The sequence below is a fragment of the Ailuropoda melanoleuca genome, chromosome 1 (genome assembly GCF_002007445.2).
Source record: "Ailuropoda melanoleuca isolate Jingjing chromosome 1, ASM200744v2, whole genome shotgun sequence".
In the NCBI taxonomy this organism is placed as follows: domain Eukaryota; kingdom Metazoa; phylum Chordata; class Mammalia; order Carnivora; family Ursidae; genus Ailuropoda; species Ailuropoda melanoleuca.
The window spans coordinates 118,097,131-118,117,294 of record NC_048218.1 but is presented as its reverse complement, the minus strand read 5'-3'; the positions used below and the strand labels follow the sequence as shown (position 1 = coordinate 118,117,294).

Here is a 20,164-nt window from a genome sequence, read left to right as displayed (position 1 = left end):
ACATATATATATATAATATATTTGCATACTTTAAAAGCTGTTGCCTGAGGGGTGCCTGGGTGGCACAGTCGTTAAGCGTCTGCCTTCGGCTCAGGGCATGATCCCGGTGTTCTGGGATCGAGCCCCACATCAGGCCCCACATCAGGCTCCTCCACTATGAGCCTGCTTCTTCCTCTCCCACTCCCCCTGCTTGTGTTCCCTCTCTCGCTGGCTGTCACTCTCTCTCTCTCTCTGTCAAATAAATAAATAAATAAATAAAATCTTTAAAAAAAAAAAAGCTGTTGCCTGAGAGCCTGGCCTCCAATCAATCACCTGAATCTAGGTGCTGACTGAGGTCCTCCCCTTTGGCATACTGGTCTTAGACACTCTCAACTACTGGGAGCTACTAAGAATAAAATGGGCTACTTGGGCAATCACAAAGGTTTAAGAGATAACTGAGACCTAGGGCGAAGGCTGAACAACAAGGTTCATCTCTTACACAAGGCCAACACTTCAAGACTGAGAGAAATAGGTGTTTCATCTAAGGTACAGAACCCAACACAGAGAGTTAAGCAAGCAAAAGGAACAAACAGAGGAATATGCTCCAAATTAAAGAACAAGACTACAGAAAACAACACTTATTAAAAACAGAGATAAGTAATTCACCTAATAAAGGATTCAAAGTGAAGATCACAAAGGTCATAAAGATGCTAACCAAACTCAGAAGATGGACGAACACGGTGAGAATTTCAACAGAGGTAGAAAATATGAGAAAATTCCAAAAAGAAGTCAAAGAATTAAAGAATACGATAATTAAACTGAAACATATACTATAGGGATTTAACAGCAAACTAGACAAAGCAGAAGAAAGGACCAGTCAACTTGCAGACAGGGCAGAGGAACTTACCCATTAAGAGCAGCAAAAGGGAAAAAATAATGAAAAAAAGTAAAGATACCTTAAGGGATTTCTGGGACAACATCAAGTAGACTAGTATTTGCATTGTAAGGGTCCCAAAAAGAAAACAGAGAGTGAAAGGGGCAGAAAATTTACTTTTAGAAATAATATGGGGAAACCTATGTAACCTGAGGAAAGACATATCCAGATTCATGAATCATAGAGTTTCAAATAAAATAAACCCAAAGAGATCCACATCAAGATATATTATAATTAAAATGTCAAAAGTTAAAGATAAGAAAAGAATCTAGGGGCTCCTGGGTGGCGCAGTCGTTAAGCGTCTGCCTTCGGCTCAGGGCGTGATCCCGGCATTCTGGGATCAAGCCCCACATCAGGCTCCTCTGCTGTGAGCCTGCTTCTTCCTCTCCCACTCCCCCGCTTCTGTTCCCTCTCTCTCTGGCTGTCTCTCTCTGTCAAATAAATAAATAAAATCTTAAAAAAAAAAAAAAAGAATCTAAAAGGAGAAAAAGAAAAATAATTCGTTATACAACAGGGAACCCCCATAAGAGTATCAGATTTTGTACCCCCAGCAAAGAATTGAGGGAAAGATAAAGATAAAGTCTTCCAGACAAGCAAAAGCTAAAAGAGTCCATTGCCACTAAGCTGGCCTTACAACAAATGTTAAAAAGATCTCTTTAAGTTGAAAACAAAGGGCATTAATTTAAAAAGAAAACATATGAAAGTATTACTCTCACTGAGAAAAGTAAATATGTAGTAAAGGTAGAAGATTAATTCCTTATAAAGCTAGTGTGAAAGTTGAAAGACAAAAATAGTAAAAATAACTGTAATTATAATAATTAGAGTACACAAAATAAACAGATGTAAAATGTATAATCAAAAACATAAATCATGGCAGAAAGAATAAAAATGTGGAGCTTTAGAATGCATTTCAACTTGTTAATCAACTTAAAATAGACTGTCATAAATATAAGTTTTTACAGATAAGCTTCATGGTAACCACCAAGCAAAAATAGTAGAACACAGAAGATAATGAGAAAGGAATCAAAGCATACCACTAAAGAAACTCATCAAATCACAAAGGAACAGAAGAACTACAAAATAGCCAGAAAACAATTAAAATAGCAATAAGTACATAACTATCAATCAACACTTTAAATGTAAATGGTCTAAATTTTCCATTAAAAGACAAAGGGTGACTGAATGGATAAAAAACAGGACGCATCATTCTTTTAAAATGCACAGGGAACATTTTCCAGGATAGAGCACATGTTATACCACAAAACAAATCTCAATTTTTAAGAAGACTGAGATAATTCAAGCATCTTTTTTGACCACAATAGTATGAAACTAGAAATCAATTATAAGAATAAAACTGGAAAAAATACAAACACAGGAAGGCTAAACATGGCACTAAACAACCAATGGGACTGAGGCAAATGAAAATGGAAACACAGTGGTTCAAAATCTTTGGAATGCAGCAAAAGCAGTACTAAGAGGAAGTTTATAGCAATATAGGCTTGGCCCATCTCAAGAAACAAGAAAAACTTCTTGTTCTTCTTTATGTGTACACAAAGAACATAGAAAAAGAATAAACAAAGCCCAAAGCTAGTAGAAAGAAGGAAATAATGAAGATCGGATTGAAAATAAATGAAATAAAGACTCTAAAAAAAAACAACAGAAAAGAAGAATGAACCCAAGGGCTGGTTCTTTGAAAAGACAAGCAAACTGATAAACTTTTAGCCAGACTCATCAAGGAAAAAGAGGACTAAAATAAAATCAGAAATGAAATAGAAGTTACAACACACACCACAGAAACACAAAGGATTATGAGACTACTACAAATAATTATATGCCAACAAATTGGACAACCTAGAAGAAATTATTAAATCCCTAAAAACATACATTTTTCCAAAATGGAATCAGGAAGAAATAGAAAATCTAAACAGACTGATTATTAGTAATGAAATTGAATCAGGATTCACAAAACTCTTAACAAATAAAAGTCCAGGACCAGACGGCTTCACCATGAATTCTACTAAACATTTAAAGATCAAATTATTCCAAAAATTCAAAGAAGAAGAAATGGTTCCAAATTCATTTTTTAAGGCCAGCATTACCCTATACCAAAACCAAAAACAGCACACACACACACAAATTACAAACAATATCCTAGACGAACACAATACAAATATCCTCAACAAAATATTAGTAAACTGAATTCAACAACACATTAAAAGGATTATTCACCATGACCAAGTGGGATTTGTTCCAGGGATGTAAGGATGGTCCAATATCCACAAATAAATCAACAATGATACATCACATTAACAAAATGAAAGGCAAAAATCATATGATCATCTCAATAGAAGCAAAAAAAGCATGTGACAAAATGCAACATCCATTCATGATAGAAACTTTCAACAGAGTGGGTATAAAGGGAACATGCCTCGACATAATAAAGTCCATTTCTGAAAAACACACACCACTAACATCATACTCAATGGTGAAAGCTGCAAGCTCCTTCTCTAAGATCAAGAGCAAGACAAGGATGCCTACTCCTGCCACTTTCATATAACAGTACTAGAAGTCTTAGCCACAGAAAAATAAATAAAAGGCATCCAAATTGGTAAAGAAGTAAAACTGTCACTATTTGCAACTGACATGATACTACACGTAGAAAGCCCTAAAGACTACACCAAAAAAAAAAAGGAAAAAAAAGCTATTAGAATAAAGGAATTCAGTAAAATTCCAGAACACAAAACTAATACACAAAAATCTGTTGCATTTCTATGCACTAATAATAAACTAGCACAAAGAGAAATTAAGAAAATACCATTTACAATTCATCATAAAGATAAAATGCTGAGGCCAAGGAATAAATTTATCCAAAGGAGTGAAAGACCTGTATTCTGAAAACTGTAAGAAAACAGGTGAATGAGACTGAAGATGACACAAATAAATGAAAAAGATATTCCACGCTCATAGATTGAAAGAATTAATATTGTTAAAACGTCCATACTACCCAAAGCAATCTACAGATTCAATGCAATCCCCATCAAAATACCAGTAATATTTTTCACAAAACTAGAACAAATAACTCCAGAATTTGTAGGGAACCACAAAAGACCCTGAAGAGCCAAAGCAATCTGGATAAAAAATAAAGCTGGAGGTATCACAATCTCAGATTTCAAACTATACTACACAGTAAACAGCATGGTACTTGCACAAAAACAGACACAGGTCAGTGGAACAGAAATGAGCACAGAAATAAAACCATACTTATATGGTAAATTAGTGTATGACAAAGGGGGCAAGAACACACAGTGGGGAAACAATAGTCTCTTCAACAAAGAGAAAACTGGTGCTGGGAAAATTGGACAGCCACATGCAAAAGAATGAAATAAATTATATTTACTGCACTATTATTTTTTCAAGTACTCCCCTGATGTTGGAACTGTACATTTTTGTGGGTATTGGGATCCCTCTGAGTAACTGTGACCTCCCTGAGACCAATGGGGAAATGTAGAAAAAAAGACAACAGTTCAACCAAACCTTAGAGAACTGAAATTGCCTGCTGCCTGTTAGACCCTCCCTAATACCCCCTCCTCCAATTACAACATCTTTCACAAATCCTTAATATTCCCTCATCATTGTTACAGCCCATACCCCAAAGTAAACAGCAACTTCTCATTCTTCACTAATAAATGTCATGGATATTTTTGCAGTGGGGGAGGAAAACTCCCCTGTCAAAAGCAGCAGTATTCACAGCATACCAGAATAATTGCCAAAGTATCCACCTAGAGCAACAGAATACTAGGGTAATTCAGACCTTTGGAACTATACAAGTATTCAAAATGACCTCCATTTTAGTCTGCCATGGTGGGTAACTTGCCCCCAAACATTAAAAACATAGAATTAAGAAAAAAAAACAAGAGCATGAATTAAAAAGAATTTTAGGATTTGAGAAACTATCAAAGTAAACCTTTCATTTAGTCTGAATTCTAATAATTTTAATAAGCTCAAAGAGTTCCATGTCCTAAGACAAAAACTTCTATATCCCTTCGATTAGGTGATGGCTCTTTGAATTTTATTTATAGAAAGGTAAACATGATAATATATGCCTAAATAATACCATTCCTTTAAATTTCATATTTTATGTGAATGACAAAAACCACTGAAATATATGTGCAGTTCCTCAAAAAAAATTAAACAGAGAATTACTCTATGATCCAGTAATTCCACTTTTGGGGACACACCCAAAAGAACAGGCATCTGTGTACCAATGCCCATACCCCCAGAAAAGCCAAAAGACAGAACAACCCAATGTCTATCAACTAACAGGCAGACAAACAAAATGTGATACACACACGTGGTGGAATGTTATTCAGCCTTAAAAAGGAAGGACATTCTGCAATATAAAACACGGATGAACCTTAAAGACATTTAACCAGATATAAAAGGACAAATGCTGTACAATTCCATTTATATGAGGTACTTGGACTAGTCAAACTCGGAGACAAAAACTGGATGGTGGTGATGGTTGCGCAATAACATAAATGTACTTAAGGTCACTGAATTGTACATGTAAAGATGTTTAGAATGCTAGATTTCGGGGTGCCTGGGTGGCGCAGCGGTTAAGCGTCTGCCTTCGGCTCAGGGCGTGATCCCGGCGTTATGGGATCGAGCCCCACATCAGGCTCCTCCGCTATGAGCCTGCTTCTTCCTCTCCCACTCCCCCTGCTTGTGTTCCCTCTCTCGCTGGCTGTCTCTATCTCTGTCAAATAAATAAATAAAATCTTTAAAAAAATATATCAAAAAAAAAGGAATGCTAGATTTCATGACATGTATATTTTACCACAATTTAAATAAAAAAAACACGGAGGTAAACAAACACTGAGTCAAGAAATATAAGAGTCCTCCTCACAAATCAGGCCAAAGGGTAATAATGAAGCCTTGGACATCGTATGTAAAACAGAGATGCAACTTTTTCTAGGAAGGTTTGTTCTATAGCTTTCCTCAGTTTCTCAAAATGCTCAGAGATCCTAAAAATGCTTTTTTACCACTACCTTTAATGCAATGAAATGAGAAAAATATGAAAATAATTTTAATAGGATTTTATAAAACTACTATCTCCAGCATGCCCCAATCAATATAGAAGCAGCATAGTTACGTTCGAGCTCTGCATACATAAAATCTTTAAATAAACTGCTGTTAGAAGAGGTGACTACCCACTATTTGATGACCCTAGTATGAGGTGAGTACCCACTCACCAACTGTCCTCTATGGCTCTCAGAAATCTAATGCAGTATATTAAACATGAATAAGAGAATATGGGAATAGCTTCTAGGGTTATGTTTGAAATACAAAATTAAATGAACCAACAAAGCTAAACCAGATTATAGTGTATTTTTCAAGGCAGAGAGATAGGGAGGCACCAGTGTCTGAAACAATAAAAGCTGTAAAGTTAAATACAGTACCAGGGACTCAGACATCACATTAACCAGTGTCAGTTTATATAACCCCTATAATTTAAGAAAAGTATCCCAAATTGCCACTTGGAGGCCTTTTATAGGAAAACACTGACAGTCCTGATGACACAAAAATGCAAAACATTAGTAAAGTAAAAGATAACAAAACAGACCAAAAATACCTGACGCATATCTAACAATCAATAAAAACAGTCAATTCTCTACGCAAAGAATTCCCATCAATCAAGAAGGAAAAGACAAAACTCAATAAGGAATGGACAAATTATAAAAACTGTTTCCCCTGCTTCATTTTTCAACTCTTAAAATGCTGCTCAGATTCTTCACAGCATGTTTTCCTGGGCCTGGTCCCCTACAAATTAAAGTTGTTCAACTGACTCTCTGAACTACTCACACAGACCTATAACCTGGTCTCCAGGAAGAGTAAAAATTAACCTCATGTGCTTTTCATTTAAAGGAATTATATCATAATCTACAAGACTGTCATGTGTCTAATAAATGACTTGTACCTGGGATATATAAAGAACTCTTACAGGGGTACCTGGCTGGCTCAGTTGATGAAGCATGCAACTCTTGATCTCGGGGTTATGAGTTCGAGCCTTACGTTGGTTGTAGAGATTGCTTAAAAATGAAATCTTTAAAAAAAAAAAAAAAAAGGAACTCTTACGATTCCATGATGAAAAGACAATCTAATTTTAAAAATGGGCAAACGATATGAATAGACATTTCTCCAACTATATACAAATGGCTGAGAGCACATAAGAAGATGCTTGACATCACTAGCCATCAAGGAAATGCAAATCAAAACAATGAGACACAGCACACACCCACCAGGATGGCTAGAATTTGTTTTTTTACCACTGGAATTTTTTTTAATTTAAACTCAATTAGCCAACATATACTACGTACTTAGTTTCAGATGTAGTGTTCAATAATTTATCAGTTGCATGCAACACCCAGGGCTCATCACGTCACAAAGGGTGGCTAGAATTAAATACAAAAAACAGGTAATGACAACGATATGAAGAAATCAGAACCTTCATATACTGCTGATGGGACTATAACGTGGTATAGCTGCTTTGGAAAAGTCTGGCAGTTCCTCAAAATATGAAATACAGAATTACCCTATGACCCTGCAATTCTAATCTTAGGTATATACCCAAGAGAAACGCATAGGGGAAAGGAGGGAAAACTGAATGGGAAGAAATCAGAGAGGGAGACAAACCATGAGAGACTTGACTCCAGGAAACAAACTGAGGGTTGCTCAAGGGGAGGTTGGNGGGGTAACTGGGGGATGGGCATTAAGGAGGGCACGTGATCTGATGAGCACTGGGTTATATACAACTGATGAATCAGTGACATGACATCAAAAACTAATGATGTACTATATGTTGGCTAATTGAATTTAAATAAAAAAGTAAATTAAAAATAAATTAAAAAAAAAAAACATGATGTTCACACAAAAACCTGTACATGAATGTTTGTAACAGCATTACTCACAATGGCCAAAACTCAGATGTCTACCAACTGACGAATGGAGAAATAAATGGTGGTATATCCATACAATGAGATACTATCTAGCAATAAAATGGAATGAAGTACTGATACAAACTACAACATGGATGAACATGAATGTTGGGTGAAAGGCAATAATCAAAAAAGACCGCATATTGCATCATATCACTTATATGAACTCTCCAGAATAGGCAGTAGATTAGTAGTTGCAGAGGGGTGGGAATGGGGTGGGGTAGGGGAAAGATCAGAAGACTCCTAATGGGTACAGAGCTTCTTTTGGGGGTGATGAAAACGTTTTAAAATTGATTGCAGTAATGGCTGCACAACTTTGTGAACGTACTAAAAATCAATGCATATTTTAAACCGGTAAATTCTAGGGTATGTGAACTATATCTCAATTAAGCTGTTACTTTTTACAAGGATTTTTTTCTTTTTTTCTAATATACTCCTAGCTCCCAAAACAGCGCCTGGCAATATTGGGAATTCAATAAATTTTGATAGAATGGAAAAATAAACTTCAAAAGGCAGGTAAATCATTGTAAAACTTTGTCATATCCAAAGTGATGAGATTATTGCATACAGCGTGTGTATGTGTAGGTGTGTCTTCCACGAAAGGAGAGTTGACTGAAAAACAGCATTAGCAAGACACTGAAAGGTCTGGAAGCCAGGCTAAGGAATTTGTATGATCCGGAATCAACGGGAAGGTCAGTAAGATTTTGAGCACGGGAATAACACAATCAGATCTGTGTTCTGTCTGTGCAAAATTTAAGTAGAGACGTCACTTCTATAGAAAGGTGAAACAGAGCAATAAAATGTCTTAAACGGAGAACAATACCCCACAGGTTAAGAATGAGAAAGATTCAAGAAGTATTAAAATATAAGAATCTTTATGGATTTTTAATATACACAGCACACCGACTGCCACTCATACATGCACCTATGTCCCGTCCCTAACAATAAAAATCATTTCTACTGTTGGAACCCTGTATGGAGTTCAAGTGTGATGGGGGCAAAAATCACTAGGACCACTATCAGAAAACTCATTTCTACAACCATCTAGGCAGCGTCTTCCTCAACGCTGTTGTAACTCAGGACCACCAACAAAGGGCCCAATTCCACCTTTTAGGACTCCAACTCTTCACAAACGCCGACACGGACTGCAGGGCAAGGCCACGGTTCGCCACTCACGGCCTCATTAGCCCGGGGAGCGAGGAAGCACCTTGCAGCATCCCCAGGCGCTGAGCCCACCACGGGCCCCCAAACATACGGCCGGGAGGAGGTCGCGCGACCCGGCGAGGGCGCTAGCCGCCAGCCGCCGGGAGGTGATCCAAGGGCACTGCAGCAGCCCACACGGAGCGCAAACGCAGCCGCCCCGACGGAAGGAACTAACATCTGCAAGGGTAGAACAGACCGGAACGCTTGGACCCACGCGGAATCTAACCTGTCAGGGATCTGAGCAGCACGCAGCAGAACGTTTGTGCTCTCCTTCCGGCGCCGCAGAGGGGACGGGAAAAGCCCGCGGGCCGGTATGCCCGCGAGGAGCAGTAGAGACTTCCGGTGCGTCATCCTCGCAGGTCTAGAGCGTCAGGACGCGCCTGCGGCCGCCAGCCCCCAAACTCTGATCTGTCAAACCCGAGTCCCAGGCCGAGATTCCCCGGTGGAGGGGGAGGGTTGTGGCTTCAGCTTCCCTGACGCTCGGACTCTCCCCGGGAATGGTGTCCCCTCCTCAGATCCCCTCTGTTTTCTGTGTTCCCGTTAGGCCCCAGCATACATTCAGTCCAGCAGTGATAGTCGAGGAAATTTAAACCACTGGTTTATATGGCTCCTGGCACGGATCTGGCGCATTGGCTGACCTCCAAGGACATGAAACCACCGGCCATCTGAGTCCCACTCTGGCTCTGAAGTCCGTCTTGCCCCATTCGGCTGAGAATTTGGCAACACTAAATTTCCTTTTATTCACCAAATATTTATTGAATGCCTACTGTGCTCAAGGCAATGCAAGGGTAAGAAAACAAATGTAAAGTACCTGAGTTAAGTAGTAAAATGAATAATAATTTATCTCGTACATTTGTTTTAAGGATAGGGTCTGGCACTTTGTAAGTAATCAATAAACGTTAGCTATCCTTATTGTCATTTTGATCATTCCACTGCTGTCATTGATGTAGGAAAGATGTTAGAGTTCGAAGTCAATAGCCAAGAAAAAATTCTTGAGAGGTCTTTGGTGCAAAAAGGTGGTTTTAGGGGCGCCTGGGTGGCACAGCGGTTAAGAGTCTGCCTTCGGCTCAGGGCGTGATCCCAGCGTTCTGGGATTGAGCCCCACATCAGGCTTCTCCGCTGGGAGCCTGCTTCTTCCTCTCCCACTCCCCCTACTTGTGTTCCCTCTCTCGCTGGCTGTCTCTGTCAAATAAATAAATAAAATCTTTAAAAACAAAACAAAACAAAAAGGTGGTTTTATTAAAGTACAGGGACAGGACCTGTGGGCAGAAAGCTGCAATGGGGTGGGTAAGGGGTGGTGATTATATAACTTCAAGTTGGGAAGGGGTTAGGGATAGCATAAATCTCTAAGGAATTTTGGAAACAAGGTTTCCAGGACCTTGAGTGCGTTACTTATTGTTGGGAAAAGGTCATTTATTACGGTCTTATAAAACCTTAGTCATGAGACCCTCCAGATGTGTATCCGTGGGTCATATGCTTGGGGGATGATTGCTAACTTGCGTCTTGGGGAGTAAAGATAAAGGAAGTTTCTAAAGGAATTTTTATGTTCTAGAAGACCTACAGGGTCCTGAGGGTTGGGCTAAGATTGCATTTTGCCTTTAGCGAAGTGTCAACATCAAGGTAGTTGAGTCCCTAGAGGAATGTCACTCTGCCTGTTTCAAGGATTTGTCAATGGGCAGCATGTAGTAAGGAAATTAACTTTTCTCCTGCCTTTCTTTCTCACATTATCATCACCCACTATTACTATCATCATTTACTTTTTTCACGTCAAGTTTGAAGTCCAAGTACCTTTCCTCCAAAAAGTAGAGTCTCAGTATTGGAAGGTCACCTAAATTTGCTATGTTCCATAACCAGACTAGTCAAGTTTAATGTCATTTCAAATCTGGAGCTCCCCATGTTTCTGAAGTTCTTGTGGGGATATTTAATACGTTTCCTTATTTTCTGATAGAGATGATATGAAGATTAAATGAAGTTAGCACTGGTGATGTTGTAAGTGCTCAAAAATATTAGTTATTATTAAGTCAGCTTGAGACAGGGATCTTCTTACAGCCACAAGTATCCTATCTGATACTTTCTCTCTCTCTCTTTCCTATATATTTAAGGAAAGGATCTGTTTTGCTACCTCTTAACTTCCAAGGAGCCAGGACAGGGGTAGGAGGTGGAGAGATGAGGGGGGGTTGGCTATAGTGCTGTCAATGAGAGGTAATATTAAGTGGTGAAGTGGCTACTTTGAGAAATGTACTCAATAGCAACAGGGTGGAACCCAGCATATCTGGTCTATCTCTCAGCAGCCGCCTAGAACTATCGAATCAGAATAAAGTTACTACATACAGTAGTTGTTCATACACATGGATGTATCATTTTCTGCATGATTACAATCATGTCATTGAGATAAAGTTTTACCTTAGTCCTTTCCAAATTTTATACCTCTAATTTCTCATATCTAATTGTACTGACCAGTTATTTCCAATAAAAATATTTAATAATAGTGAAGACAGTAGACTTTGTCTTATTCTACTTTTAATGGGATATCTCTAGAATTTTACCATTAAGTATGCTGCTGGGGGAGGGGGGGGTCTGCCTTTGGCTCAGGTCATGATCCCAGAGTCCTGGGACTGAGCCCCGAGTCCAGCTTCCAGCTTAGCGGGGAGCCTTCTTGTTCCTTTCCTCACTCCCCCTGCTTGTGTTCCCTCTCTGTCTCTCCCTGTCAAATAAATGAATAAAATCTTTTTTAAAAATTTACAAAGATTTCTATATATTGTTTTTCCCAAGAGCTGAAACTTTGCAGCCCTTTATGATCAGTAATCTTTGTGACCGTGGGTTGTTTGTGCTGGTCTTCTGGGTGAGGGGCCGTTGCTGCTGATTCTCAAGTGAACTTGCCCTAGTGTGTAAGAGCCTCCAGCCTACAGGGAGGCAGGGTTCTATGTAAGTGGCCCCAGACTCCAGTAGGTGGTGCTGTCTTGCTCCCTGAAGGCTTTCAGCGCTGAAGGGCAGGATGAATATGGCTGCCCCCTCCCCGCCCCAGCCCCAGGGCTGAAAACACACCCCCCACTCCTCAGTGAGCCCTCAACAGAAAAGCAATCAATCCCTCTTGTTTCCCTGGTTTCCATCAGAACTCTGTTCACCCGGCCTGTGACTAAGCGTTTTTATTTCAGGCGCTGGACTGAGTTTCAAAATTCTACATTTTAGGGACTCCCATGGCAGGGACCCACGCTGTTCCTCCTGGGGGAGGGAGGGGATCTTGTCATACTTCTGCCTTTTGCTGTACCACTCCCAGGAAAGCGGTCACATGACTGTGCAGCGGTTCACAGTTGATGGCATCACAGAGAAAAAAGCTGGTACCTAGACTTGCTGTTCTCAGAGCTTTCTCGCTCCTATGCTTGGGAATTCTGCCACACTCAGGCACCACCCGTTCTTGCAACCCCAAAGATCCTCCAACCATGCCGTTCCACCTGGGATTCCACCCTGCTTCACCACCCGAGCGCCATTAAGCCACGCTGTCCCCCACTGAGACAGACTTTTAAAAGTTCCAATTTTTCACTCTGCTGCTTCTAATACTTTGGGGTAGCCTTCTGAAGCAGGCTCCCTCCTCTCCACCGGATCCTCAGCTGTATCACATTGGATCCAAGTCTCTGCGCCTCCTACCTTCCAAACGGTGGGAGTTCTACCCGTTTTTCTACTGGTAGACTTGACAGCATTTGTTTTTTTTCAGATCTCCCATTGATTTCTCCAGGGTTCGGGATAATTTGATAACTAACTAGTGGTATTCGAGGGATGAGACAAAATTAGGGTCCCCTTGCTCCTCCACTATCTTAACTCTTACTCTTACATACTATTTTTTGTTTACGACAGAGTAGATTGGGTTTTCCCTGACTTTCAATAGAAAAATATTTAATACTTTTAGACACTTTAAATAGATTGTATCATTTAATTTCACAATACTTGTGGCTCATTAGTATTATTATTTTCATTTTAAATGAGGTAGCTAAAACTTAGAAAAATTTTGTAGCTTACACAAGATGCATGGCTCATAGAACCAAGTTCAAATTCATATCTAGTTCCAAACTACCCACAATACAGTAGAAGCGCTCTTACTCATGTATTCTGCATGTAAATGATTGATTAACCCAAAGAGTCAAGATGGAGAATTACTTAAAAATGATATACACATATTTCAGATACTTTAACTTAAAACACATAAATGTGTATTTGTTTGCCAATCTTTTCTGTAGGTTCAAGGCATTTGAGCGTATAGCATTTCATATCATCTTTATTGCATAAATGACACCAAAAATCATGAAAGATTTCTACTTTTTATTTCTTTAAAGGAGAACTTTAAGATACTTTCAAAGCAGTTGGAGTGCCAAACCTTACATAGACCACCACCTTCCTTCTCCTTCTCCTCCTCCTCTTCCTCTTCTTCTTTCTTCCCCTCCTCCTTCTTCCTTCTCATTCTTCCTTCTTCTTCCTTCTTCTTCCTCCTCCTCCTTCTTTCTTCTCCTTCCCCTCCCCCTCCTTTTCCCCCGCCCCCTCCTTCTCTCCTTTTCCCCCCTCCTTCCTTCTCCTTCTTCCTTCTTCTTTCTTCTTCTTCTTTCTTGTCCTTCTCCTTCTCCTTCTTCTCCTCCTCCCCCTCCCCCTCCTCTACCCCTCGACCTCCTTCTCCTCCTCCTCCTCCTTCCCCTCCTCTTTCTCCTTCCTTCTCCTTCTTCCTTCCTTCTTCTTCCTTCTTCCTTCTTCTTCCTTCTTGTTTCCTCTTCTTCTTCTCCTTCTCCTCCTTCTCCTTCTTTTTTTAATTAAGTAGGCTCCACACCCAACATGGTGCTTGAACTTACGACCCTGAGATCAAGAGTTGTATGTTCTACCAACTGAGCCAGCCAGGTGCCCCTCACATAGATTCACTTCCGTCAAGTGTCTCTAAAGCATTCAACTTAAATCTTAGAAACAATAGCTTCTTTTAATATCCATTCTTTGTTATATTTATATATTTACTTAAATGACATAACTATGATAACTAATATTGGCATTTGCGTACACAGACTGTATTAGCTTTGTATGGCTGACATATCAAACTTCCACAAACTTGGTGACTTAGAACCACATAAAGTTATTGTCTCACTGCTCTGGAGGCTAGAAGTCTGAAATCAAGGTGTAAGTAGGCCATGTTTTCTATGACACCTGTAAAGGGTATATTTTTCCTTGTCCCTTCCTGCTTCCAGTTTGCTGGAAATCTTTGGTGTTCCTTGGCTTACAGATATATTACTCCAATTCTTTGGCTTCGCATGGCTGTCTTCTCTCTGTGTATATCTATCTCTGCATCCAAATTTCTCCTTTTCTTAAGAACACCAGGTATATTCAATTAGAACCTACCCTAATGACCTCACTTTAACTTGAATACCTTTAAAGACTCTATCTACAAATAAGGTCACATTCTGAGCTACCGGGAGTTAGCTTTTTCAGGGGACATAACATACACCCCCTTTTTAGGGGTTGAGACCCATAACAGTTCACTCGCTATTTGGTAAGCATTACCCAGGTGGTGGGTATAAAAGTGGGCGTGCCATACTAGAGCTGTGAGTATTTCGCATTAGTCAGTCCATTTTGCAGAGAGTAAGGAAAATACGGGCTAATACAAGGAGTCAATAAAGAAAGCCCAATGTCAGTTGTGGAAGAAACTGAAGGGGTAGAGAGGTAAACGATGAGGCAGGTAGTTGAGCCATTTCTCTGGGTAGGCAATTTAAACAGCATAAGATAGAGGCAGTTTTCCTAAGAAGTATTCCCAGAAAAGGAGGAATCCCTTCAAATCTTAAAGGGGATCCGTATGTAACTCTTTCAAAGGCACAAGGGTTTTACTGTTCTAATGGACAATATGGTCATCCTTTCTTAGCTGTGTGTTCCTCACATTCAAAATTTTTAGAATATATAGATATGTTTTTATATCCTCAAATTTTCCTTGCTTGTTTCTATAAATAAGGTCACATTTGCATTTATTCCCCATGTTTTTCAAGATGATCACTCCTACCCACATATGCAGGACCTTATGCAGTGCCCCCCCACCTCAGGTGGTATCTTAGAAGGTTCATAATCCAGCCAGTATACGCTGGATACTGCTCTCTCCTGACTTTGCCTGACATGCTTCAAAAACTACAACACCCTCAAAGCTGTCATCTAGAACTATTTCTTTAACATATTTTCCCAGGGCCTTATACCAGTGCTCCTGGTATATGCCCAATAAATATTTGTAGAATGCTGGACTACATTATGGCCTTAGATGGCAGAGTGAGTATGACCTGCTGAACGTTCCATTTGGTCCTCTATATTCTCCAGTCTGTCCTGCAGTTAGATGGAGCCATGGAACTAGTCTTAACCAGTGGGTTACAGAGCCTTAAAATCACATTCAGATGACTTTGAAGGGAAGGAGCTGGAGCTTAGAGTTAATGTGTTTTGATCCACTCTAAAATGAAGTTATCAAAGATGGGGCTAAGTCTAGAGGGATGTTTGTATTGGGAAAGTCAGATCTGACATTCACCTCCAGCTTCTTGCTGAGGGCATCCATTGGCCCCTTCAGGCAGCTTTATTGGACTGGACCCAAGAGAACTGTCTCTCCCACATGGCCCACACCTGACCCATGGGAAACACAATGTGTCCTATGAACTACTGACGCTATGTGCCTGTTGACCAACTCCAGCCCAGCAGCACACAGCTGGCTTGTCCACCTCAGCTGTTTGAGGCCTGTCTCTCCCTCGTGGGAGATAGATAACAGTCCAGAGAGTCCCCCAAGTGTACTGACTCTGGTACTCTGGTTCCCCAGCCAGACTCTGGTAGCCCGTGGCTGTGATACGAGGGAAATAGGCTGGCTACAGCTTTTCTCAAATGGGGAGAAAGGGAAACTCACAGCACAACAAGAACTCATCAGAGATTTCTTCACCAAATCTTCTCTCCACTTTGATTCCTTCTTATATCCTTGAAGTTCTGATCCTACATTTAGTGTATCCTGTTGTTTTAATCAAAATCTATACAAAATCTGTTACTCATTGAAGGGGGGACATGTGCAAACAGAATGACTGAGAAATGGCACTGGAGGTCTAACACAGCTCCTTATTTTTTAATGATGTTTTAGTGGGGTTTTTCTGTTACTTGTGGACTAAGGCAGTCTGTTACTGTCCCCACAACCTGCCACAGAGTCCTTTAGGCCGAAGAGGGCTACTACTTTGTACAATGGGAAGTTCTTATTCAAAAAAGGAGTAGAAACTGAACATAAAATCAGACTTCACAAGGATTAAGAGAAGTAAACTAACACATTTGTAACATATCATTTCCAGAAAGTTAGGGTGTTAGTTGTTCTATCCTTACACTCTATATTCGAGGACACATGCGGCCCCTCTCACAGGCTTTTTCAAAGTTCCTCTGGGTATGCTGGTCTGACTCAGCAAGTGAGGATCTGTGGCTTTTGCTTTGCCAGCAGCTCTCCTTCTAATAACAGAGCTCAGCATTCCATTTTGGTGAACCATCTCTTCTGCATATTTAAAGTGATCTTGCATTTAGATCCCTGAATTTAGTTTATGACCTAGGCCTTGCCAATGAAACTATGGCATCCTTTTGGTGCAGTTATTTTTTTAAGAAAGGGTATATCATGACACAAGAGGAAGTATTAAGGTAGATAGAGCGAAAGACAATAAACAGTAAGCATAATACATAAATAATAGAATACATTAGAAGGTATAAATGCTATGGGAAGAAATATAGTAAACTAAGGAAGTTAGGATCAGGGCAGGTGATAATTTTGAATACAGAGGTCAGAGTAGTTCTCACTGAGGTGGAATTTGAGCAAAGATCAGAAAGAGTGGGAATCAGCCATGCATTCCAGAAAGAGATCAGCCAGTGCAAAGGCCTTACGACAAAAACCTGTGCCTTGTTCAAGGAAAAGCATGAAGTCCAGAGTGACTGAACCAGAGTAATCCAAGGGGAGGGTCATAGTCAGCAGATGAGGCTGCAGGAGAAACAGAGAAGCAGATCATGTAGGGCCTTGCAGGGCCTTTTAAGTGTTTTGGCTTCTACTCTGAATTTAAAGGGAAACCATCGGAGGGTTTGAGCAAAGAAGGGACATGATCTTTCATTTTTGTCAAGGTCATTCTTGTCTTGCATGGGAATAAACTGCAGGAAGGCCAGAGAAGAGACTTCAGTGACTCAAGTGAGAGATGATGGAGGTATGGGCAAAGGTAATCAAATTCTAAACATGCTAGGGAGATCCAGCCAACAGAATTTCCTGACCCATGGTTGTGGGATAGAAAAGAAAGGTGAGTGAAGGATAACATCAAGGTTTTTGACCTGAACAACTGCAAGGCTGAAGTTGCCTATGATGTCGTGATAATCTGGGAAGGGTAAATTTGGGAGGAAAATTCAGGGGCACAGATTAGGACATGTTATGATTGATACCTATTTTAGATATCCAAGAGGTGATATTAAGTAGAGAGCTGGATAGAAGAGTATGGAATTCAGGAGAGAGGTATGGGCTGGGGATAAAAATTTAAAGCCAAAAATAAAAAGGCTTGCCTTCTCTTTCCACGCTGAATGAAAACCTCATTTAATTAAGCAGGCTTATTAGATCATAGGATAAAGGATAAGAACTCTTTGTTGAGGAAAAAAAAAAAACAGTGAACCTTACAGGCCAGAATCCTGATTCTTGGAAGATGGTAGAGTAGGAAAAATCAGAAATCAGTTTCCCCACTTGGACAATAAATGCACTGGCAGAATCTGTCTGAGGCAACTATTTTTGGAATTCTAGAGTCTGATGAAGGCTTGCAACATACAGGGGAAGACTTGGATTTGGTAAATTGTGCTAATTTCAGTCAATTTCAGCTCTTAGCACAGTAGTAGCTCCCCAACCCCTCTCCCCAGCCACATGGCAGGCTGCTAGGAACGTGTTCCTGTAGCAGCTTACATTCAGCTTGCAGAAGCCAGGAATCTGTCTGCAAAATATCTGTACTCTGATCACTGATTGCCAATTAAAATCACAGAAGTTCAGACTAAGATGTCGGTAGCCATTATCGTTGCAATTCCCTTCCTTGTTGCAAGCCCTGTCCACCTCAACTGAATTAACTTTCAGGGGAATTATAGGGCCAATGCCTTTCCCCCCATTCCTTTTTTGCCTTTTCCCTTTTGGCAGGGGGCAGACATTAAAGACTAGGACATAAAAAAACAACTGCATCTATGGGGGAAATTAAAAAGTGGTTGCACATTTCTATGAAAAGGCTCAAGAAAGACCTGAGAAGACCTTAAATTTACACCTCAGGTTGATCTTCACCACAAAGCAAACTATGAAATTTAAAAAAATAATAAAAATAACCAAAATCAGCAAACCCTGGGGAAGGGGGAGGATCTGATTTCCAGCATTACCACACTATTAGATTAAAATGATCAGTGTTGCACAAAAAAATCATAAGGCATACAAAGAAATTGGAAAGTATGGCTCATTCAAAGGAAAAAATATAACAGAAATTGTCCTTAAAAAGGTAGATATACTAGAAAAATCTTTAAAACAATTGTCTTAAATATGTTCAGAGAACTAAAGGAAGATGTAGATAAAGTAAATAAAATGATATGTGAACAAAATGGAAACACCAATAAAGAGATAGAAAACCTAAAAAGAAACCAAGAAGAAATTCTAGAGCTGCAAACTACAATAACTTAAATGGAAAATTCCCTAGAGGGATTTAAAGACAGACATGAGCAAACAGAAGAAAGAATTAGACAACCTGAAAATAGGACAATGAAAATAATGAGGATGAGGAACAGAAAAAAAGATTGAAGAAAAGTGAACAAAACCTAATGGATCAAACAGAACAATATATGCATTGTGGAAGTCCCAGAAGGAGACTACAGAAAGGGGTAGAGGGAAATATTTGAAGAAATTCTGGCTGAAAACTTCCCAAATTTGATGAAAGACATAAATATAAATTTCCAAGAAACTCACTGAACTCTAAGTATGATGAACTCAAAGAGACCCACACCAAGAAACACTGTAATCAAACTTTCAAAAGGCAAAGACAATAAAAGAATCTTGAAAGAAGCAAGATAGAAGTGAACCTTCATATACATATTACTGTAAAAGTTAGTATTACTCTAACATTGGTTTGTAAGTCTAAATTATATTTTCTAGATAATTTAAGAGACCGATGCATTTTAAAAATCATCAGTTTAAGTTTTAGGGTGCACAAAATATAAAGAAATAATTTCGTGCCATCAACAACCGAAAGGAAGGGCAGACAGAACTGTGGAGAATGGCTTCTGTATGTTATCAAAGTTAAGCTGATAGAAATTCAAATTACAGTGTTATGATTTTAGGATGTTAAATGTAATTCTCATGGTAACCACAAAGAAAATAGCTATAGAATATATACAAAAGAAATGAGAATGGAATTTGAACAGTTCACTATAAAAAGTCAACTAAAAAAAAAAAGACAGTTATAGGAAATGAGGGATCAAAAAAAGTTATTGGGCATGTAGAAAACAAATAGTAAGTGACAGAAGTAAGTCCCTCCTCATCAGTAATTACTTTAAATGTAAATGGATTAAACTCTCCAATCAAAAGAGATTAGCAGAATGGATAAAAACACATGCTTTCTACAAGAGACTCACATGAGATCCAAAGACACAAACAGGTCAAAAGTAAATGGGTGGAAAAAGATATTTCATGCAAAGAGTAATCAAATCCATGCAAACAGTAATCCAAAGAAAGCAGAGGTAGCTGTAATAATATTAAAATAGACTTTAAATCAAAAGAGTGAGGCAAAGATGGATATTATATATTAATCAAAGTTTTAATACAGCAAGAATGTATAATAATTATAAACATTCATGTACCTAGTGACAGACCATCAAAATATATGAAGCAAAAACTGACAGAATTGAAGGGAAAAACAGACAATTCTACAATAATAGTTGAAGATTTTAATACCCCACTTGCAATAATGGATAGGACAACCAGACCGAATATAAATAATGAAATAGAGGATTTAAAGAACATAATAAACCAACTAGATCTAATAGATACACA

General features: G+C 39.2%; 1 protein-coding gene across 8 annotated transcripts in view; it reads right to left on the bottom strand.

The window, feature by feature from the left end:
- The window catches only part of LOC100466176 (cytochrome c oxidase assembly factor 1 homolog), a 99,809-nt gene extending 90,369 nt beyond the window's left edge, over positions 1 to 9,440 (bottom strand). For 4 of the 8 annotated variants that reach the window (XR_004626956.1, XR_004626955.1, XR_004626957.1 and 1 more), the window contains exon 1: positions 9,338 to 9,438. The gene's annotated coding sequence lies outside the window, so the exon portion shown is untranslated. Of the gene's footprint in view, positions 1 to 9,015; positions 9,310 to 9,337 lie in introns of those variants that run through there. The other 4 variants (XM_034665584.1, XM_034665598.1, XM_034665588.1 and 1 more) reach the window with 3 other exon arrangements.
- Positions 9,441 to 20,164: the final 10,724 nt, after the last annotated feature.